The sequence below is a fragment of the Cebus imitator genome, unplaced genomic scaffold, assembly GCF_001604975.1.
Source record: "Cebus imitator isolate Cc_AM_T3 unplaced genomic scaffold, Cebus_imitator-1.0 Scaffold223, whole genome shotgun sequence".
NCBI classification, from domain to species: Eukaryota; Metazoa; Chordata; class Mammalia; order Primates; family Cebidae; genus Cebus; species Cebus imitator.
Genome location: NW_016107538.1, coordinates 1,666,422 through 1,677,233, shown reverse-complemented (window position 1 = coordinate 1,677,233; position 10,812 = coordinate 1,666,422). Strand labels below are relative to the sequence as shown.

The window sequence follows — 10,812 nt, the reverse complement described above, 5'->3', positions numbered from 1 at the left end:
TTTTTTGAGACGGAGTCTCGCTCAGGCTCCAGGCTGGAGTGTAGTGATGCGATCTTGGCTCACTATAACCTTTGACTCCCTGGTTCAAGGGATTTTCCTGCCTCAGCCTCACAAATATATGGGATTACAGGCATGCGCCACCATGCCCAGCTAATATTTGTATTTTCAGTAGAGATGGGGTTTCACCATGTTGGCCAGTATGGTCTTGATCTCCTGACCTCCTGATCTGCCTGCCTTGGCCTCCCAGAGTGCTGGGATTACAGGTGTGAGCCACCGTGCCCGGCCTTTGCTGGCTGCTTATCAGGAAACACCACCTGACTGACTTGAGATGTAAAGTGATGAAGGGCAAAGACCATATGTCTCTGAATTCAAAGGTCTAGGTATAAGGTACAACCTTGTTAGGTATTTCAGAGCTTGCCTTTTATCATTTCTGAGCTGAGAGATGAACCCTGTGGACTGGAATTCTTAAAGGAGAGCAGTATGTCAAGAAAGGAGGATTCAGCAACTGCCTGATGCAGTCTCTAGTTATCTTCGTCCTGCACCAGCAGTATCTATCTGATGCTCTGTCATCCAGCTCCATTCTTCAGATTTGTCATCTCTGCTTTACTTGGGTAAAACCTGGCTGGAAACTTGGCGTCAGTCCTCCATATCCATCTGTTTTAGGCAGACTTAACTCAGCTTTACATCTTTGCAAACTTACCCACACACAGCAGCATCTGAGAAATTTCCATACTCTGATTAAAATTGCAGTAAAAGCCACAAAGGACCTTGCTTAAATGAGAGGAAGTTTCTAGGAACTCTAAACTCAGAAGCTTTATGACTGTTCCCTGTAGACCTGCAAAGATCTGGATTTGAAAAGTCACAAGCAGCAAGGGAATTGCACTGGAATACTTGTCTTTTGCTGGAGCAAACCCATTGCCTGGTTCATGTCTATGTCACATAGGGAGGGCAATGCCAGACTTTTATTGAGACTAGTCTAGCTCTGTTGCCCCGGCTGGAGTGCAGTTGCTTACTGTAACCTCCGCCTCCTGGGTTGTGATTCTTTTGCCTCAGCAAGTAGCTGAGACTACAGGCATGGAACACAACATCTGGCTAATTTATGGTTTTTTTTTTTTTTGGAGATGGAGTCTCGCTCTTGTTGCACAGGCTGGAGTACGCACTGATGTGATCTGAGCTCACTGCGACCGCTTCCCAGATTCAAGTAGTTCTCCTGCCTCAGCCTCCCAGGTAGCTGGGATTACAGGCATAAGCCAACATGCCCAGTCAATTTTTGTATTTTTAGTAGAGACAGGGTTTCTCCGTGTTCGTCAGGTTGGTCTCCAACTCTCAACCTTAGGTGACCCGCCTGCCTTCTCCTCGCACTGTGCCTGGGTTTTTTTTTTTTTTTTTTTTTTTTGAGACAGAGTTTCACTGCTGTTGCCCAGGCTGGAGTGCAATGGCATGATCTTGGCTCACTGCAACCTCTGCTCCTCGGATTCAAGCAATTCTCCTGCCTCAGCCTCCCAAGTAACTGAGATTATAGGTGTCTGCCACCATGCCCAGCTAATTTTTTGTATTTTTAGTAGAGATGGGGTTTCACCATGTTGGCCAGGCTGATCTCAAACTCCAGACCTCAAGTGATCCACCTGCTTCAGCCTCCCAAAGTGCTAGGACTACAGGCGTGAGCCACCGTGCCCAACCAATTATTGTATTTTTACTAGAGATGGGGTTTCACCATATTGGCTAGGCTGGCCTTGAGCTCTTGACCTCAAGTGTTCCACCCGCCTGGGCCTCCCAAAGTGCTGGGATTACAGGTGTGAGCCACTGAGCCTGGCTTTCTTTTTTCTTTTCTCTTTTCCCTTCCCTTTCCCTTTACATTCCCTTCCCCTCCCTTTTCTTTTCTTTTTTTTCTTTCCTTTTCTTCTTTCCTTTTCTCTCTTTTGAGTCAGGGTCTTGTTCTGTTGCCCAGGCTGCAGTGCAGTGGTGCGGTCATGGTTCACTGCAGTCTTGATCTCCCAGGCTCAAGTGATCCTTATAGCTCAGCCTCCCAAGTAGCTGGGACTATCGGTGCATGCCACCACACCTGGCTAATTTTTAAAATTTATTTTTTGTAGAGATAGGGTTTCACTATGTTACCCAGGATGGTCTTGAAGCCTTGGGCTCAAGCGATTCTCTCTCCTTGGCCTCCCAAAGTCCTAGGATTACAGGAATGAGCTACTGCGCCCAGACCAGACATTTTTTGTTGTTGTTACTGTTTCTCACCCAGGCTGGAGTCCAGTGATATGATCTCAGTTCCCTGCAGCCTTAACCTCTGGGGCTCAGGAAATCCTCCTGCCTCAGCCTCCCAAGTAGCTGGGACCACACTCATGCCACCATTCCAGCTAATTTTTTCTTTCTTTCTTTTTTTTTTTTTTTTTTTTTTTTTGAGACCAAGTCTTACTCTGTTGCCCAGGCTGGAGTGCAATGGCACGATCTCGGCTCACCGAAACCCCCACCTCCCGGATTCAAGTGATTCTCTTGCCTCAGCCTCCCAAGCAACTGGGACTACAGGCACACACAACCACGCCCAGCTAGTTTTTGTATCTTTAGTAGAGATTTGGGTTTTACTATTTTGGCCAGGCTGGTCCCAAACTCCTGACCTCGTGATCCTTCTCGGCCTCCCAAAGTGCTGGGATTACAGGCGTGAGCCACCACTCCCAGCTAATTTTTTCTTCTTAATTTGTAGAGATGGGGTCTCACTATGTTGCCCAGGCTGGTCTTGAACTCCTTGGCTCAAGTGATCCCCCCACTTTGGCCTCCCAAAGTGCTGAGATTACAGATGTGAGCCACCACACTTGGCCCCCAGATATTCTTTAAGTGTAAAACTTGACTACTCTTTGAGGCTTGACTTCTACTTTCAAGTTTGCTTTGAATTATATACAAGTTATTTCCAAGGAGGAGATTCAGTTAACAAGATAAAATTGTGGTCTTTACCATATGTGCATTCTTTTATATTCCCAGTTAGCTCTGTTAGCGCTTGTATAAGTCCATATGCACTAAGTAAATCTCTCAACCAGTTCTTTCCAACTGTGGAAAGAAGTAAATGATATGGGGCTGGGCATGGTGGCTCATGCCTGTAATCCCAGCACTTTGGGAGGCCGAGGTGGGCAGATCACCTGAGGTCAGGAATTTGAGATCAGCCTGGCCAACATGGTGAAACCCCATTTCTACAAAAGTACAAAGATTAGCTGGCCATGGTGGTGGGTGCCTGTAATCCTAGTTACTTGGGAGGCTGAGGCTGAAGCATCACTTCAACGTGGGAGGAAGATGTTGCAGTGAGCAGAGATTGTGCCATTGCACTCTAGCCTGGGCGAGACAGCAAGACTCCATATCAAAAAAAAGAAAAAAAAAAAGAAAGAAAATAGGGCTAAGGCAGGAGGATTGCTTGATACCAGGAGTTTAAGACTAGCCTGGCCAACGTAGAAAGACCCCATCTCTATAAAATTTAAAAAGGATTAAAAAGTAGATAATATTAAAACACTTTAGATTTTTTGAAGGAATGGAGCTTTTTTTTTTCTTTTTTTTTTTGAGATGGAGTCTTGCTCTGTCACCCAGGCTGGAGTACAGTGACATAATCTTGGCTCACTGCAACCTCCAACTCCTAGGTTCAAGCAGTTTTCCTGCCTTAGCCTCCCAAGTACCTAGGATTACAGGCACTCACCACCACACCTAGCTAACTTTTGTATTTTTAGAAGAGACACATTTCATTGTGTTGGCCAGGCTGGTCTCAAATTCCTGACCTCAGTGATCCACACGCCTCAGCCTCCCAAAGTGCTAGGATTACAGGCATGAGCCAACATGCCCGACTGGAATGGAGCTGTTGATATAAATTGTACTTATTAGTTTTTCCCTTCAGCCTAAAAATGTACAAACACTCTTTTTTTAAAAACACACTCCTTTGATGCTGTACCCCTTGCAAGTTAACACTTTCCATCTACTCTTTATAGCAGAGTTCTTACAAGAGAGATCCACACATGTGCTGTGCCTTTCACTTCACCAGTGACTCAGAAGTTGCATTTCTGTGATTTTATCACAAACAAGTACTGAGAAAGGCATGCAGAGAGTTTTGGATACAGCTGTCCATTACAGCCTTTTACAATAATAAAAAATTGGAAATAACCTAAATAATTGATGATAGGAAGGCTTTAAAAAATGATGGCATCTATAAATGAGGATTTGGCTCTGCTGCAAAGAGCAGATGACCCACAATAACTGTAGTAGGAGGAGGGGTGCTGTCTGGAACGGTGAGATGGCTCACTCCCCAGAGTCCTTGCAGCCTGAGTTCCCCCTTTTTTTTTTTGAGACGGAGTTTCGCTCCTGTTACCCAGGCTGGAGTGCAATGGCGCGATCTCGGCTCACTGCAACCTTCGCCTCCTGGGTTCAGGCAATTCTCCTGCCTCAGCCTCCTGAGTAGCTGGGACTACAGACACGCGCCACCATGCCCAGCTAATTTTTTGTAGTTTTAGTAGAGACGGGGTTTCACCATGTTGACCAGGATGGTCTCGATCTCTTGACCTCGTGATCCACCCGCCTCGGCCTCCCAAAGTGCTGGGATTACAGGCTTGAGCCACCGCGCCCAGCCCGAGTTCCCCTTTTTTATTACTCTTCTCTGTCTGGCTTCATACCTAAGATTACTTCACAGACCAAGCTCGGTTCTCCTGTTCTAGTTATCAGGAAGAGGGACTAGACAAAGAAAACTGGGGCAAATGTCATTCACCAACTGTCTCTTAAGGAAGCATCCAAAAACTGACTTACAAGGTGTTTATCTAGGGCAGAATTGTTACTGTATTAGAGAAGACAGGTCAGGCTCAGTGGCTCACGCCTGTAATCCCAGCACTTTGGGAGGCCAAGGTGGGTGGATCACGAGGTCAGGAGATTGAGACCATCCTGGCTAACACGGTGAAACCCTGTCTCTACTCAAAAAAATACAAAAAATTAGCCGGGTGTGGTGGCACACACCGGTAGTTCCAGCTACTCAGGAGGCTGAGGCAGGAAAATCCCTTGAACCTGGGAAGCAGAGGTTGCAGTGAGCCGAGCTGAGATCATGCTATTGTATTCGAGCCTGGGCAACAGAACAAGACTCCTCCAAAAAAAAAAAAAAACAAAACAAAACAAAAATTCCATGAGGGTAAGGATGTGTCTTGTTCTTTTAACTCCATTACCTAGCCCAACTCATGCCCTAAAAAAAAAAAAAAAAAAGGAAGACAGAAACTTGGACCCAGGCCTTGAGCTGATTAGGGTTAAACAAAGCCAATTAGGGTTGTTTAGGCAAAGAACAACTCAGGTAATTGGTCTAAAAGGACTTTTTTCTACATTTATCTGTTTGAAATTTCCCAGCATTGAATTTTATATTTTCCTATATTGAGGGGAAGGGGTCCCACTGGAATATTTGGTTCCCTTGCCCAATGTATACACTTTTTACCCCTCATCTGTTTTATAAAATTGCAATCTTTCAAATATCATCTTGCTTATATGCATCAGCCCCCAGTGGCTGGTATAATGATACTTGCCTTTGGTTCATCCAAATACAGGCCACTTCTCTCAACCAGCTAGTGCTTATTAAACCCCAACAGACTTCCTTGCATAGGATAGAAGCACAATTACTTATTGTTATTTATTTTTAAAAAGTGTTCATTGACTTGAGTTGTACCATGTGCCACCTAAGAAATAAAAGAGTAAGACACAGGCCTGGTCTTATATTTTAATGTTAGCTAAAGAGACACATAAAACAACAGTAAATAATAGAATACTATATTGAAGCAGGTACGAAGTGGGGTAGTCTGGGCTATACTTGGTAGAGGAATTCAGTGAAGGTTTCTAAATACAAGGAAGGTGTGTAGTAAAGAATTTGGCCTTGCCCAATGAGAGATATGGTCTCTGGCTTTTGGGAGGTTATCTGTGTCATACCTGATACCTTTGCTCTGTGAGGGAAGCTCACGTGGAGAAGGGCTCACAGGAACAGGTGTTGCTCCATGCTTTTCTTTCAGCGGCTCTGCCTCCTGATAGTGGGTGAGGCCAATCATTTGCTTATGACAGAGTCCTAAACTTAAGAGTTGGAAGGGCTCTCAGGAGGTCATCAGGTACATCCCAGAATTATTTTATCTTTACTCATGATGCAGCTGCTGCCATGGTCACAAGGAAAGCAGGGGAGCTAGAACTTAGGTTCTGTGTCACCCTACTCCACGTTCTCTCTGCCACATCACATTGCCTGCTGGTGACACTGGACCACTGAAATCATGGACGGTACTAAGCCTTTGAGCTTCTGGGGTGAAGCTGGCTATTAACCTTTGCCATGTCTCCCTTCCCTGAGCCTTGAATCCTGCTTGCCCTGTGGTGCCCTCATGTCCTCCACTATGGTGCTCCCCCCTGCCCTGTATAATCAAGCACCTGGTGGGTTACTGCTTTTCCATAAAGCTGAAAAACTCTTAGACAATGAGAGGCAGGTGGCCAGACTGCTACTGTCTTTTGAAGGTTTAGGGCCAAGATTGAGCAGCAATTGAAAGTAAATATCCAGGCTGGGCCTGGTGGCTCATGCCTGTAATCCCGGTACTTGGGGAGGCCAGGGTGGGTGAATCACCTAAAATCAGGAGTTTGAGACCAGCCTGGCCAACATGGCAAAACCCCATCTCTAAAATAATAAGAAAAGAGAGATAATAAAAAAAGAAAAAAGTAAATACCCATTGAACATCTGCTGTGAGTAAGACATTGCCTCCATCTTATGCCTTTACTCTGTTCCAATGGAAACTAGTTTCCAGGCTTCCATGTCGATTGGCTTCTGGAGAATTTGACCAGTAGAGGGCAATGATGGATGACTAGGAGGTAGCGGAGGGAAGAACCAGATATTTTTCCCCTGCTCCACTTTAAGTGGCATGTCCATGAGCAGGTTGGTGTTTTTCCTGACATCTAGCTAGTTTTCCTGACATCTAGTTCCCACCACTGCTCCCCTTCCACAGCTCTGGTGTCCCATCCTAGAAGCAGGGGTGCCCTTCTGATCTTGCCAGTCTCTTCATTCAAGCAATTCTCCTGCCTCAGCCTCCCAAGTAGCTGGGATTACAGGCATGCACCTCCTTGCCTGGCTAATTATGTTTTGTTTTGTTTTGTTTTTAGTAGAGATGGAGTTTCTCCATGTCAGTCAAGCTGGTCTCGAACTCCTGACCTCAGATCATCCACCCGCCTCAGCCTCCCAAAGTGCTAGGATTACAGGTGTGAGCCACTGTGCCCAGACTAGTTTTTTTATTTTTCGTAGAGATGGGGTTTCACCATGTTGTCCAGGCTGGTGTGGAACTCCTGACCTCAGATGATCTGCCTACCTCAGCCTCCCAAAGTGCTGGGATTACAGGCTACATGTATTTAATTCTTGACTCTCCAACTTTTCATAAGTCCCCTGATGGACAGATGTTACATGAGCCATTCATCAGTCAAGGTCTACAAGAAAATGGAGACCACCAGTTATTTCAAAAGGAATTTAATACCAAGACTTGTTTACCCGCTGTGTGGGAAGAGCTGAGAGGCCAAACAGGGAACAGTGAAACAATGCAGAGATCAGGCTCCCATGTCGATTGGCTTCTGAAGAATTTGACCAGCAGAGGGCAATGATGGATGATTAGGAGGTAGCGGAGGCAAGAGTTCGAGACTTTACTAAAAATGGTCTCGAAATCCCCGTCTTTACTAAAAATACAAAAATTAGCCAGGCATATTGGCAGGCGCCTGTAGTCCCAGCTACTCGGGAGACTGAGGCAGGATAATCACTTGAACACGGGAGGTGGAGGTTGCAGTGAGCCGAGATTGCACCACTGCACTGCATCCTGGGCGACAGAGCAAGACTTCGTCTCAAAAAAAAAAAAAAGAACTAGGGAGTTCTTTCTTTCTCTCTCTTTCTTTCTTTCCTTCCTTCCTTCCTTCCTTCCTTTCTCTCTCTCTTTCTTTCTTTCTTTCTTTCTTTCTTTCTTTCTTTCTTTCTTTCTTTCTTTCTTTCTTTCAAGGGAGACTTAAATTAGGCTAATGTAGCAGTAACAGCCATGATTCTGATGCTTAGGCATTTTTGTTTTTACAGTTCTTAAATGCTTTCTGACCTGTGTTATCTCATTAGCTCTCTCAAATAAATGAAGTGAATCAAAATTGGAGATAGATTGGGGAAAACTTGAATGCCTGACCAAGAGGAGTTTGGACTTGATCATAAAAGCAATGATGCTTTATCAGATGTGTCACATCACAGAGCAGATATTTACAGTCCAAAGTCCCTCCCTAGATGATTGGCCTCACCCACAATCACTGAGTGAAGCCACGGAAAGAAAGGCATGGAGCAACACCTGTTTGTACGAACATCGTTCCTCGGAAGAGCAGATCCTAGTTCTCTGAAGATAAATGGAAGGCAGCCATGAGTTTACCCCTCTTTGAGGTTTATCTTTCAGCCTGTCAGAACCTCAGAACTACAGAGATTTAGTAGGCTTAGCCAACTATCCTCCTATCCTGTTTCTCATATGCTTAAGTTCCACATATTATTGGTGTGGTGTATTCCCTCTCCAAAATGATGCCTTGATACATTTATGTGGACCTCTCAGCCAGGATGATGTATGTAGCTGTTGTCACTCCAAGGCATTTTCTCTGTTCCCTGTATCTATTTCTCCTTCAGCTGCTAGAACTCAGCTGTTTATGTTTTACACACTATATCCAGCTCCATTTCCAAAAACCAAAACTAGACTTTGTCCTGGTCCCACTTTATCTCTTTCTCCCAATCCTGTCCCCCACCTGCTAAGCTGTCTGTCCTGCTTACTACAGGAGCGCCATGAGAACCACATGGAGTGACTGACGGGATAGGGCTTTGGAAAGTACAAAGCTGCCATCTGGGCTGGGCATGGCGGCTAATGCCAGTAATCCCAGCACTTTGGAAGGCTGAAGTGGGTGGATCACCAGAGGTCAGGAGTTTGAGACCAGCCTGACCAACATGGAGAAACCCCATCTTTATTAAAAAATACAAAATTAGCTGGGCATGGTGTCGTATGCCTGTAATCCCAGCTACTTGGAGGGCTGAGGCAGGAGAATCACTTGAACCCGGGAAGTGGAGATTGTGGTGAGCCAAGATTGCGCATCCTGGGCAACAAGAGTGAAACCATGACACACACACACACACACACACACACACACACACACACACACACACAAAGAAGCTGCCCTCTGCAGAAAATACCCCAAGGCAGAGGTCCCCAACTACCTGGGCTGCAGACCAGTATGGGTCCCTGGCCTGTTAGGAGCCAAGGAGCACAGCAGGAGGTGAGTGGCGGGCAAGCAAGCATTACTGCCCAAGCTATGCCTCTCAGATCAGCGGCGGAATTAGATTCTCATAGGAGTGCAAACCCTATTGTGAACTCTGCATGGGAGGGATCTAGGTTGCAAGCTCCTGTGAGAATCTAATGCCCCCCACCCCTGTCTGTGGAAAAACTATCTTCCATGAAACTGGTCCCTGGTGCCAGAAAGGTTAGGGGCCACTGCCCTAAACGGTTGGTAGATGAACCAACTGAAGCAAAGGAAATAATAACATTATTTATTGCTGAGGCTCATGTCATTTTTCTGCTGAAAAACCTCCAGTGACTCTCCTTTGCCCAAAGTCCTAAGGGAGGCCAGTTAATGACCTTTGTCCATAGGGAGGTGATAACAGCTTGCCTGGTAGGGAGCAGCGCCCATGTCCTCTCAGTAGCATTATGGGTGTTGCAGTAGGACCTAACCTAAAAAGAGATATAGGTATCATTTTATAAGACTATGAATAATATTTTTTAAAAAGATGGCCAAAGTGAGCCCTTGGTCTTATATCAGGTGACACCATAGATCGAAGCACAAAAAAGAGACAGGAAGGATTTCAGCAGGTGGGAGAAGATAGGCCTGTGGTGTGGCCAGGTGGAGACACAGATAAATTGCAGATTATCCTGTTGAAGACTCTGTACCTGACATGCAGCAAGCCTCAGTCCTGATGGAAGGGGAATGTAGCCAGCTTCCTAGTGCTCAAGCATTTTGGCTTTGCAGGCAAAACCCGCATTCAAATCTAACTATAACAGCCTTGCAAACAAGCTACGTAATTTCATAGGTAAAGGCTCTGTAAAAGGCCAGGCACGGTGGATCATGCCTGTAATCCCAGCATTTTGGAAGGGAAGCTGGTGGATCACCTGAGGTCAGGAGTTCAAGACCGGCCTGGCCAACATGGTGAAATCCTGCCTCTTCTAAAAATACAAAAATTAGCCAGGCATGGTGGTACATGCATGTAATCCTAGCTACTCAGGAGGCTGAGCAGGAGAATCGTTCGAACCCAGGAGGCGGAGGTTGCAGTGAGCTGAGATCTCGCCACTGCATTCCAGCCTGGAGCACAGAATGAGACTCCATCTCAGGAGAAAAAATATATATACAAAAATTAGCTGGGCATGGTGGTGCATGCCTATAATCCCAGCTACTCAGGAAGCTGAAGTGGGAGAATTGCTTGAACCTGGGAGTCAGAGGTTACAGTGACCCAAGATCACCCCACTGCACTCTAGCCTAGGTGACAGAGCAGTAACCCCAGCACTTTAGGAGGCCGAGGCGGGTAGATCACCTTAGGTCAGGAGTTCGAGACCAGCATGGCCAACATGGCAAAACCCCGTCTCTACTAAAAATACAAAAAATTAGGTGGGCATGGTAGCAGGTGCCTGTAATCCCAGCTACTCTGGAGGCTGAGACAGGATAATCACTTGAACCCAAAAGGTGGAGGTTGTAGTGAGCCAAGATTGCACCACTGCACTCCAGCCTGGGTGACAGAGTGAGACTCCGTCT

General features: G+C 46.0%; 1 protein-coding gene across 2 annotated transcripts in view; it reads left to right on the top strand.

Annotated features, from left to right (window-relative positions):
* PIGL (phosphatidylinositol glycan anchor biosynthesis class L) overlaps positions 1–10,812 on the top strand; it is a 102,857-nt gene that overhangs the window by 65,906 nt on the left and 26,139 nt on the right. The window lies entirely within an intron of this gene.